General features: G+C 50.2%; 1 non-coding gene across 1 annotated transcript; it reads left to right on the top strand.

The window, feature by feature from the left end:
* Positions 1-562: 562 nt before the first annotated feature.
* On the top strand, positions 563-726 carry LOC121164394. The gene has a single exon (XR_005885072.1). It is a non-coding gene; the product is annotated as a U1 spliceosomal RNA (small nuclear RNA).
* Positions 727-10,436: the final 9,710 nt, after the last annotated feature.

The following is a 10,436-nucleotide window of genomic DNA, read 5'->3' as shown; positions in this document are numbered from 1 at the left end:
CCGGCCATTGTGCTCACTTGGGGAGTGAATCAACGGATGGAAGGTCTTCCTCTCTATCTCTTCTCCTCTATATATATCTGACTTTGTAATAAAAAATGAAAAGAAAAGAAAAGTCAGATTTACAGAGAAAAGGAAAGACAGAGTTCTTCCATTGACTGAGCCAATCTGAACTCAGGAGCCCAGAGATTTCCAGATCTCCCACACAGGTGCAGGTTCCCAGGGCCCAGCACAGTAGCCTAGCAGCCAAAGTCCTTTGCCTTGAACACACTAGGATCCACTATGGACGCCAGTTCTAAACCCGGCAGCTCCACTTCCCATCCAGCTCCCCGCTTGTGGCCTGGGAAAGCAGTCGAGTTTGGCCCAAAGCCTTGGGACCCTGAACTCGTGTGGGAGACCCAGAAGAAGTTCCTGGTTCCCTGCTTCAGATCCGCGTAGCACTGGCCGTTGCGGCTTCTTGGGGACTGAATCATCGGACAGAAGATCTTCCTCTCTGTCTTTCCTGCTTTCTGTATCCCCCACTCTCTGTATATCTGCCTTTCCAACAAAAATATATAAATGTTTAATACTTACCTGGCAGGGGAGATACCATGACCAGGCAGGTGGTTTTCCCAGGATGAGGCTCACCCATTGCACTTGGGCTGTGCTGACCCCTGGGATTTCCCCAAATGTGGGAAACTCGACTGCATAATTTGTGGTAGTGGGGGACTGCGTTTGCGCTCTCTCCTGAATTAAAAAATTAATTAATTAATTAATCTTTAAAGGCAAACATTGTTTATGATACAGAGTGCACTGGGCTACCGTGCAGACTAACTGCGAAAATAAGCTCCTTGTGAAATAAAGGACAGTCCCCAAACCGAGGAGTGGGGCTTGCCAAGGGAGCACTGGTGCACGTTTGCCACCAATGGAGCTCCACCAACAGCACGTTAGGACTAAGACCCCACGGAGGCAGGACTGGGAAAGGAGCAGCTAGCAGTTCCCATTTGGATTTCCCAAGATGGATAGGGTGATACAAAATGGGGGAAGAGAAGTTGGGGAACCGCAGAAATTCCATTCTTTTTTTTTTTTTACTATCCTTTTTCTTTTTTTTTTTAAAGATTTATTTTTATTATTTGAAAGGCAGATATACAGAGAGGAGAGACAGAGAAGAAGATCTTCCGTCCGATGATTCATTCCCCAAGTGACCACAATGGCTGGTGTTGCGCTGATCCGAAGCCAGAAACTAGGAGCTTCCTCCAGGTCTCCCACGTGGGTGCAGGGTCCCAAAGCATATGGCTGTCCATGATTGCCCTCCCAGGCCTCAAGCAGGGAGCTGGATGGGAAGTGAAGCTGCCAGGACTAGAACTGGTACCCATATGGAATTCTGATGCGTTCAAGGCGAGGACTTGAGCCACTAGGCCACGGCGCCAGGCCCGCTCCATTCTTTTTCTACTGGCATCTGAGCTCGGTCTCAACAGAACTGGACCTGACCTTGGAAGCTTCCCAGGCCACATGCTAATTCTCAACCCTATGGCACCTGTTCAAAACCTACTCCAGGAAGCATGAGTTCCAATGGTGGGACAAGGGGTCAAGGAACACTCTTCCCCACCAGGGGGCGGAGGGGAGGTGGACCAAGAACTAGCTGGTGAAGGATTGTCCTCTGCAATAACTCTTCTGTGCCCCTAGGAGGCAGCAGTGCACATGGCTGAGAGGGACCAGACCCTCAGGCATGTGGCTAGGTTGGCATTCCAGCACCATTGCTTGCTATGTGTCATTGAGCCTACTCTCTGAGCCTCAGCTTTCCCCATTTTGTCATCCGTGACCTAAGTGCCTAAGTGAGAAGGACAGAGCCAGTGTCCTCATGTCACAGGCACAGCTCCAAGAGACTCAGAGCCATCACTGAATCATATAGTCAGCCATGAGCTGAGCTGGGGTAGTCCACGCCCACCTAGGACCCACCCCTCCTCTGCCACATAGCCCTTTAAGCCATCCACAAGGGATGCGCATTTAGTACAGTGAATCAAACAACCCTTAGGATGCCTGTGTCCCATACCAGAGTCCTTGAGCGAGTGACAGATTTCCTTCCTTTTTTCTTTTTAAGATTTATTTATTTTTATTACAAAGTGAAATATACAGAAAGGAGGAAGATCTTCTGTGCAATGATTCACTCCCCAAGTGACCGCAACGGCCAGTGCTGCGCCGATCCGAAGCCAGGAGTCAGGAGCTTCCTCCAGGTCTCACACATGGGTGCAGGATCCCAAGGCATATGGCCATCCTCGACTGCCTTCCCAAGCCACAAGCAGGGAGCTAGATGGGAAGTGGAGCTGCCAGGATTAGAACCAGCACCCACATGGGATCCCGGGTACGTTCAAGGCAAGGACTTTAGCCACTAGGCCACAGCACCAGGCCCCAGATTCCCTTCTGTTCCAGATGCCTGAGATGTGGATCCTGGGAAGGGTGGAAGGCAGAATACAGCTAGGGATTGGAGTTCCTTTTTCTTTTTTACTGGAAAGTCAGATTTACAGAGAGACGAGGAGACAAAGAGGAAGAGCTTATTTCTGCCGGGTTCACTCCCCAAGTGGCCAAAACAGCTAAAGTTGAGCTGATCCCAAGCTAGGAGCTTCCTCCGGGTATCTCATGCCAGTGCAGAGTCCCAAGGCTTTGGGCCGTCCTCGACTGCTTTCCCAGGCCACAAGCAGGGAGCTGGAAGGGAAGCGGAGCAGCTGGGATACGAACTAGTGCCCATATGGGATCTCGGGCAAGGACTTAGCCACTAGACTACCATGCCAGACCCAAGGGACTGGGGTTCTCGCCTCCTTCAAGGTCGGGCTGGATGCTGCTTGACTCCAGCTGGTGCAGGCACTAGGAAAGTGAATCATGATGCAAGATATTTTCTCTCCTCTGTTTTCTCTGCCCATCAAATACATTAAATCAAGTCAACACATAACAACACGCCAGGTTCACATACAGGAAACAGAGCTGCCCCATAAACACTGAGTCATGGGAAGAGTGAAGGGCATTTTCAGGTCTGTGGGGTATGGCCTGTAATGACACTGTGCAAGAGGAATGTGAAATTGAGGTTTAACCTCTTGCCCCAAACAAAGAAGAAGTGGGTGGCCTGTGAATATCATTTGGGGGGCCCAAGCTCTGGAGGAGGGAGCAGGCTCCTTAAATGCCTGCAATAGTTGGGCTGGGCTAACTGGAAGCCAGGAGACAGGAACTCAGCCTGAGACTTTCATCTGGTTATCAGGACCTCAAGCACTTGAGCCATCCTCTGCTGCCACCCAGGGGCGGGGGGGGGGGGGGGGCCTCAGCAGGAAACCAGGATCCAGAGCCAGGACCCAAACCCAGACTCGCTGACATGGACTATAGGCAGCCCCAAGAAGAGGCATCTCAGTCACTGTGCCAAATGCGGACCCCTGAAACTTGGTAACAGCAAAAGGGACTGGGCCCAGCATGATGGCTCAATGGATAAATCCTCACCTTACAAGTGCTGGGGTTCCATATAGGCACTGATTCAAGTCCTGGCAGCTCCACTTCCCATCCCGCTCCTGCATGTGGCATGGGACAGCAGTGGAGGATGGTCCAAAGCCTTGGGACCCTGCACCTGCATAGGAGCCTTGAAAGAAGCTCATGGCTTTGAGAGAGGAGTTAGAATGGGTAGTAGGCAGTTAGGGTATTCTGGGTCCCTGAGTAAAAGAGAATTTGCCCACCATGTCTTGGATTCACCACAGCACGTCTCTTCCAAGGGACAGGGGTGCTATTAGCATACCAATTCCCCACCTGAAGTATTGGCCATTACCTCTGGCCATTGTGGGAGGGCCTCAGGCTGATCTCTTTATCATTGAAAGGAGAGCAGGAAGAAGTAATACACATCAGCCTAAGGCCTGGAATGTCCTATGTCTGGCACCTCTGTGGCCTTTTGTCCCAAGGCCAGGTACTATGGAAACCAGAAATTTTCTTTGTTCATGGAGAAACATCTTTGAGGGAAACCTTTAAAAGGTGCATTCCCCGCCATTAATACGGGTTCTTCTTCTCTTCCTGCCACTACGGCAGAGCACTAGGGTTCTTTTTTACTTTTCCTCCTGCCACTATGGCAGGAGGTAAGGGTCCTTTCTATCTCAAAACCCCCTCCCGTCGCTAGGACGGGAGTTTCTCTTCTCAGCTTTTCTAATAAATCTTGCTTCAAAACTAAACTGTGTCCGCATGAAAATTCTTCTTTCCTGCAAGACAAGAATTTGAGGTTGCTGCCATACTGGGAGTCAAAAATCCTGCAACAGTTTGATTGGCCAGCTTTGGCTATTACGGCCATTTGGAGTGTGAACTAGTAGATGGGAAATAAAGATCTGTCTCTCCTCTCTGTAAATTTGATTTGCTTTTCCAATAAAAAACATATATAAATGTTTAAAAAGAACAGAACTAAGATGGGCTGTTTGTGGTAGTGAGAATAAAATGACCACTTACCGAGCACCTACCCACACTGCCCTGTGAAGTTGGTGTGACTGTATCCACATTTTAAACTTGCAGAAACCAGAGCTTGGAAAAGTCAAGTAGCATCATGTCCCAACAATGTGAATTGGGGACAAGGATGTGCAGCACCCTTGTCTCCCTGGTTCTGGTCTTCTCAACCTCCAGGCAGTGGAAGTAAAGTGTACAGTTCACACATGCAGAGTCCACAAGCTCGGGGCCAGGGGAAGCCTGAGATGGCTGGCCAGGACCAATGCCCCTTACTGGGAATGTGGCCCCTAACAGAATATTCACAGGTTTTTATAGCAGCAGTCCACAATAGCTTGAAAAGGGGCAATTCACAATAGCCTGCAAGGTAAGGGGAAATAGCACACATTCCCTACCTATCTTGGCTGAACAGCCCATGCCTCCAGCAACTAAGGTAAGCATCCACTTAATTACTTGGAGTCACCTGTGAGATAACCAGACTTAGGTGGACCTTGATTGATAAGAATTGGGACCCATCAGTGCTAAAGGTCACATAGGCCATTTAGCTTGCAAACTCATACAGTTTCTTAGTAGCAATGAGCCATGAGAAAATGGTTGGGATTTTGACACTGAAGTTCTTCAAATTCCCACCAGGCCTTCACCCAGCCCTGGTTCTTGTGCATACCAGTATGTGCAGCAGATAAATTTGGTCTACACCACACATCCCAATTGGACTCTTGTATGCGCCTATGGGAGCTACAGCTTAGCTCAGCCCAACCTATCAAATGAACTTCTGTGCATTTATGCCAACAGGTGCTGCTGCCTTGTCCAGTCTGTCCTGCTCCCAGTCCTGGCTCTCATGAACACCAGTGGTAGCTGTAAGCCTGCAAGATAGTGCCCACAATTCCCATACTATACCTAACCCCAGTCTGGATCTTGCACTCTCCAAGAAGTACCTCAATCCAATCTGACATGACTTGCACCCTGTTACAGCACTTTCTAGTGGATGCTGTGGCAAAGTCCAGCCAGTTAGCACTTATCCTAGCCCTTGCATGTGTCAGTGAATGCAGTGGCCTGGTCTGGCCTGCACTCGCTCAGCCCTACCCCAAATCTAGTTCACATGAAGGTCAATAGTTGTTACAGCCCTGCCCTGCACAGCTCACTTCCAATCCTCTCACCTTGACCAGTGGGAGCAGTAGCCCAACAGGGGAGGTGGCAGATTCCCCACCATGTTTGCTCCCAACCTGGGGCCATATGTGTGCTGGTGGATGCTGCAACCCAGACTCAGCATTTACCAGTGGGTACTGCAGCCTGGCTTTGCCCCATTTGTCTCCAGTTCATGTTGGGCGGTGCTACAGCCTACCCCAGCTTGGCCAGCCCCCAGTCCTGGTCCTAATGTGAATTGGCAGGTGTTGTGCCCTGATTTGCAGCTGCTTCACTTTCAATCCAGTTTCCTGTTAATGTGCTTGGGAAAGCAGCAAAGGATGTTTCAAGTACTTGGGCTCCTGCACCCAAATAGAAGACTCAGAAGAAGCTCCCCGGCTCCTGGCTTTGGACCAGTCCAGCCCCCAACATTGAATCTGTTAGGAAAGTGAACCAGCAAATAGCAGATCTGTCTGTCTCTCCTCTCTATATTTCATTTCAAATATGTGGGGTCTCCCCCACAGATTCCTCTAGTACCCTTTTGCTGGAGGGGGTGAGCCTGTTGTACACCATCCAGGCTCTTGGCTAGCGAGAGAGAAAGACATGAACAGGAATTCTGCCTAAGCAGTTTCTATTTATTTGGGGAGTACAAATTCTTATTGAGGATAGTGAATAGACTCAGGCCAGGAATCCCAGGAATTCCAGGAGGGGAGAACTAGGAGCCACCTCCCATAGGCAAGGGGCAGGTGAGCAAAATGGCCCTCGTCAGTCTTCCGATGCCTTCCCAGATACGTCAGCAGGTAGCCGGATCAGAAGCTTAGGAGTCAGCGATGGCATCTGCTATGAGATGCGAATGTTGTGAGTGGAGTCTTAACCCTGCTGTAATACAACAACAGCCCCTGCTGTGGGCATTTTGTGATGGTGTGTGTGTGTGTGTGTGTGTGTGAGTGAGAGACAGAGAGAGACAGATCCATTGATCTACTCCTCAAATGCATGGCTGGGTGCAGAGTCTCTCATGTGGGTGGCAGGGACCCATCACTGCTGCCTTGCAGGGTCTGTATTAGCAGGAAGTTGGAGTCAGGAGACAGGGGATTAAGGTGTCTTAACCACTGGGCCAAGCTCCCATCCCTGCAGGTGGACTTTGAGGCCAGGAGAAAGGGCAGCGCAGGCCTTAAGGAAGTCAGTAGCATCCAGCTGAGCTCTCTCTCCTTTCTGTCCCACCACACAGCCCCTGCTCCATTTATCTTCAGATGAGGGCTAGCCCATGAGCCCCTACCCCCCACGACACCCACCAGGGAACCCTTCCTGCTGGGGGACCTGGTCTGAGCACACCCCATCTCTGAAGGCATACATCCTCTCCTCCATGACTCCCGCAGAGCCAGGAGAGCTGAACAGGAGGCAGGAGGCAGGAGGCAGGAGGCGGGCCGCATCCAGAAGGACAGGTAGCGTCCTTTCTGGGCATGCAGAGCGGCAGATGCTGCCCCTGCCACCTGGCTGCAGCTTTGTTGGCCCCTGCTTCTTCTAAATCTGGGCCTTCACAGAACGTTGGGTGCTTGATCAGAGAGTGAGTCTTGGGCAGCAACACTTTGTAGGAAAGGAGGGAGGTGGCTTGATGGCTGCTGCAGGCTGTGATGATCCTGCTCTGAGCTGTTGCAGCAGCTTCCGCAGTAAGCCTGGGGACAGCTGTCAGTCTTGGGAGCTTCCGGGGGTGGCAGAGGAAACAGGAACTGCTCTGAGTTCAGCTTCCGGAGGCCCTGGGGGACCCAGTGGACATGAAGACCTGGTCTGGACTTTGTAAAAATGCATGTAAACACACACACATGTGTTTATTTAATCAGAAAGGCAGATTTACAGGGAGAGACAACCACAGCTGAACTAATCTGAAGCCAGGAGCCAGGAGCTTCATTTGGGTGGTCCCAAGGCTTTGAGCCATCCTCTACTGCTTTTCCAGACCACAAGTAGGGAGCTAGGTCAGAAGTGGAGCAGTAGGGACAAGAACTGGTGCACTGATGGGATGCTATTATTTTGCAGGTTGAGGAAACATAACGTTGGCCTCTAGATTTTTTTTTTAGAGATTTATCTTTATTGATTTGAAGGGTAAAATGACAGTGGGAAAAGGAGAGAAGAAAGACACTTTTCCATCTACCTGCTCACTCTCCATATGGCTGCAATGATTGGGGCTGGGTCTAGATTCTGAAACTGCAACTATCTGGGTTTCCCACCTGTGTGGCAGGAGCCAAGTAGCCAGGCCATCTTCTGCATCCTTCCCAGCTCTATTAGCAGGGAACTGGATGAGTCACAGAAGAATCAGGATTTGAACCAGCACTCTGGTATAACATTTGGGTGTCACATAGCAGCTTAACACCCTGTGCCACAATGCCTGCTCCTGGTTTGGCTGTAAAAACTTATTTCTTTATTTAATTGTATTTGAAAGGCAGAAACACAGAGACAGAGATTTTGCATCTGCTGGTTCACACCCCATATATCTGCCACATCCGGGGCTGAATCAGAGCAGCAGGAGCCAGGAGTCAGGAATTCTACCCAGGTCTTGGCAGGGACACAAAACTGGAGCCAACATCACCTGATGCCTGCTGGGTGCATATCAGGAGGAGGATGAATTGGAGACAGAGGAGTCAGGCACTGAGATATGGGGCGAAGATGCTCAAAGCAGTGACCTAGGCCAAATTGCTGGTCTTGGATTTTCTTCATTCAAGTTCACCATGGATGAGTTCCTCTGGCTTGTGCTGACTGTACAGGGGTACAGAGCAGAGAGCTGTCACCATGCAAGCTGCAAGAGAAACGTATCTGCTCGCTGCAGGCCATGTAAGAAGGAAGGAAGTAGCCTGTCAGGGCCTGTGCAGCCAGTCCCCGCACTGCTCATGGGAAGGGGGTGCCAGGAGGGTCACAGCCCTCCTGCCTCTGGTTTTCAGGACTGGATGTTCAGCTCTACATGCCCAGGCTCTTCATGGCCGGGGAGTCAGCTTTGGCAAATGTCTTTATGTCTTGTGTTCTGCAGAGATAAGATTAATTAAAAAAAAAGAGGCTGATGAAACTGCCATCCTTCACAGGCATATAAGGGACCTCATTTGTGATAGCCTCGAGGCTTCTTCCCAGATTGAGGATGCTGTGATAGATACCCGGTGCGGTCCCATTTCTGCCCTGGAATTCTAGCTTTGGGCAGCAAACCCTTCACTGTCCTCATGGTGTGTGCAGGCTCAGTACCAGCACCCCCAGCCCCACATCTCTCTGGGTACATTTCTTTTCTCTTTTCTTTTTAAAATATCTTTATTAATTTGAAAGGTCTAGTTACAGAGACAGGGTGATCTTCCATCCACTGACTCACTCCCCAAATAGCTGCAAAGGTCAGGACTGGGCCAGGCTGAAGCCAGGGTCCCGGAACTCCATCCAGGTCTCCCATGTGTGTGCAGGGACCAAAGCACCTAGGTTGTCTTCTGCTGCTCTTCCCAGGCCTGTTAGCAGTGAGCTGGATTGGAATGAACAGCTGTGACTTGAACTGGTGTTCCTATGGCATGCCGGGGTTACAAGCAACAGCTCTACTCACTGTATCATGATGTCAGCCCCTGCCTTTCTCCTTCCACACAGCAAGCCCCAGCATTGGATCACCTCTGACTGCTTCTTGAAGCTAGTCTCTCAGGCCAGTGGTGTGACCTAGCGGCTAAAGTCCTTGCCCTGAATGCACAGGGATCCCATATGGGCACTGGTCCTAATCCTGGCAGCTCCACTTCCCATCCAGCTCCCTGCCTGTGGCCTGGGAAAGCAGTCAAGGACGGTCCAAAGCCTTGGGACCCTGCACCCACGTGGGAGACCTGGAAAAGCTCCTGGTTCCTGGCTTTGGATCAGGACCACACCAGCCATTGTGGTCACTTGAGGAGTGAATCATGGGACGGAAAATCTTCCTGTCTGTCTCTTCTCCTCTCTGTATATCTGACTTTGCAATAAAAATAAATCTTTAAAAAGAAAAAAATAAAAGCTAGTCTCTCACCTCCCTGTTCTTGTGAATGGCTTGCCTCATTCCTGTCACCTTTAGACAGGAGTAGCTGGCGGTGGGGACTTGTGTGGACAATTCTCCAGGTCTCTCTCTGCCCTGACATCAGACCCAGGAAGTCCACTGAGGGCCCGAGCGTCATGCTAAGTGCATGTGTGTTGCGGGGTATATAGTAAAGTCCAAGACAGTACTCAGCTTCAAGTGGTTTGCAGTTGAGTAGATAGGCTACATGCATTAAAAACTTGGATGAACCAAGCTGAACATCCTGTTGGTGAGATACAGTTCCTGGAGCTCATCAGCAACAAAGGCCCATGCACACCTCAGAACTGGTGTCGCTCATTAGGTTCTTTCTGTCTTCTAGGTCGCTTTTTTCTTTTAAAGATTTGTTTCATGTTTCTGAAATTCAGTGTTCTAGACAGCAAGGACAAGAAAGAGAGAGACTTTCCATTCTTACATTTCCATTCCCTGGATCACTACTCTCTTCCCCCAGCGGCCACAGCAATCAGGGCTGAGCAGGGCTAAGCCAGTCGTTATCAGGAGCCTGGAACTCCAACCCAGTCTCCTACATGGGTGGCTCATACATTTCTTGGCTGAGGCCCAAGAAATTGGCTCATCTTCTGCTGCTTTTCCAGCTATGTTAGTAGGGCACTGGATTGGAAATGGCACAGCCAGAAATGCAAACCAGCACCCACATAGGATGCTGGCATCACATAGGTAGCTGAACCCTCTGCACCATGAGTCCACCTGCCTGCGGGTCACACTTCCAGTCCTATCTCATGTTAATATGTGAAGTGTATGCAGCGTTACTAGTTAGTGCTACCTGCTTCCTGTGTATTACCTCATCCATTTCTTGCAACAGTGTTTCAAGTGGGTACAG

Source organism: Ochotona curzoniae, unplaced genomic scaffold (genome assembly GCF_017591425.1).
Source record: "Ochotona curzoniae isolate NIBS_2020 unplaced genomic scaffold, NIBS_Ocur_1.0 contig_66, whole genome shotgun sequence".
Lineage (NCBI taxonomy): Eukaryota > Metazoa > Chordata > Mammalia > Lagomorpha > Ochotonidae > Ochotona > Ochotona curzoniae.
This window is presented reverse-complemented; position numbering and strand designations above follow the sequence as displayed.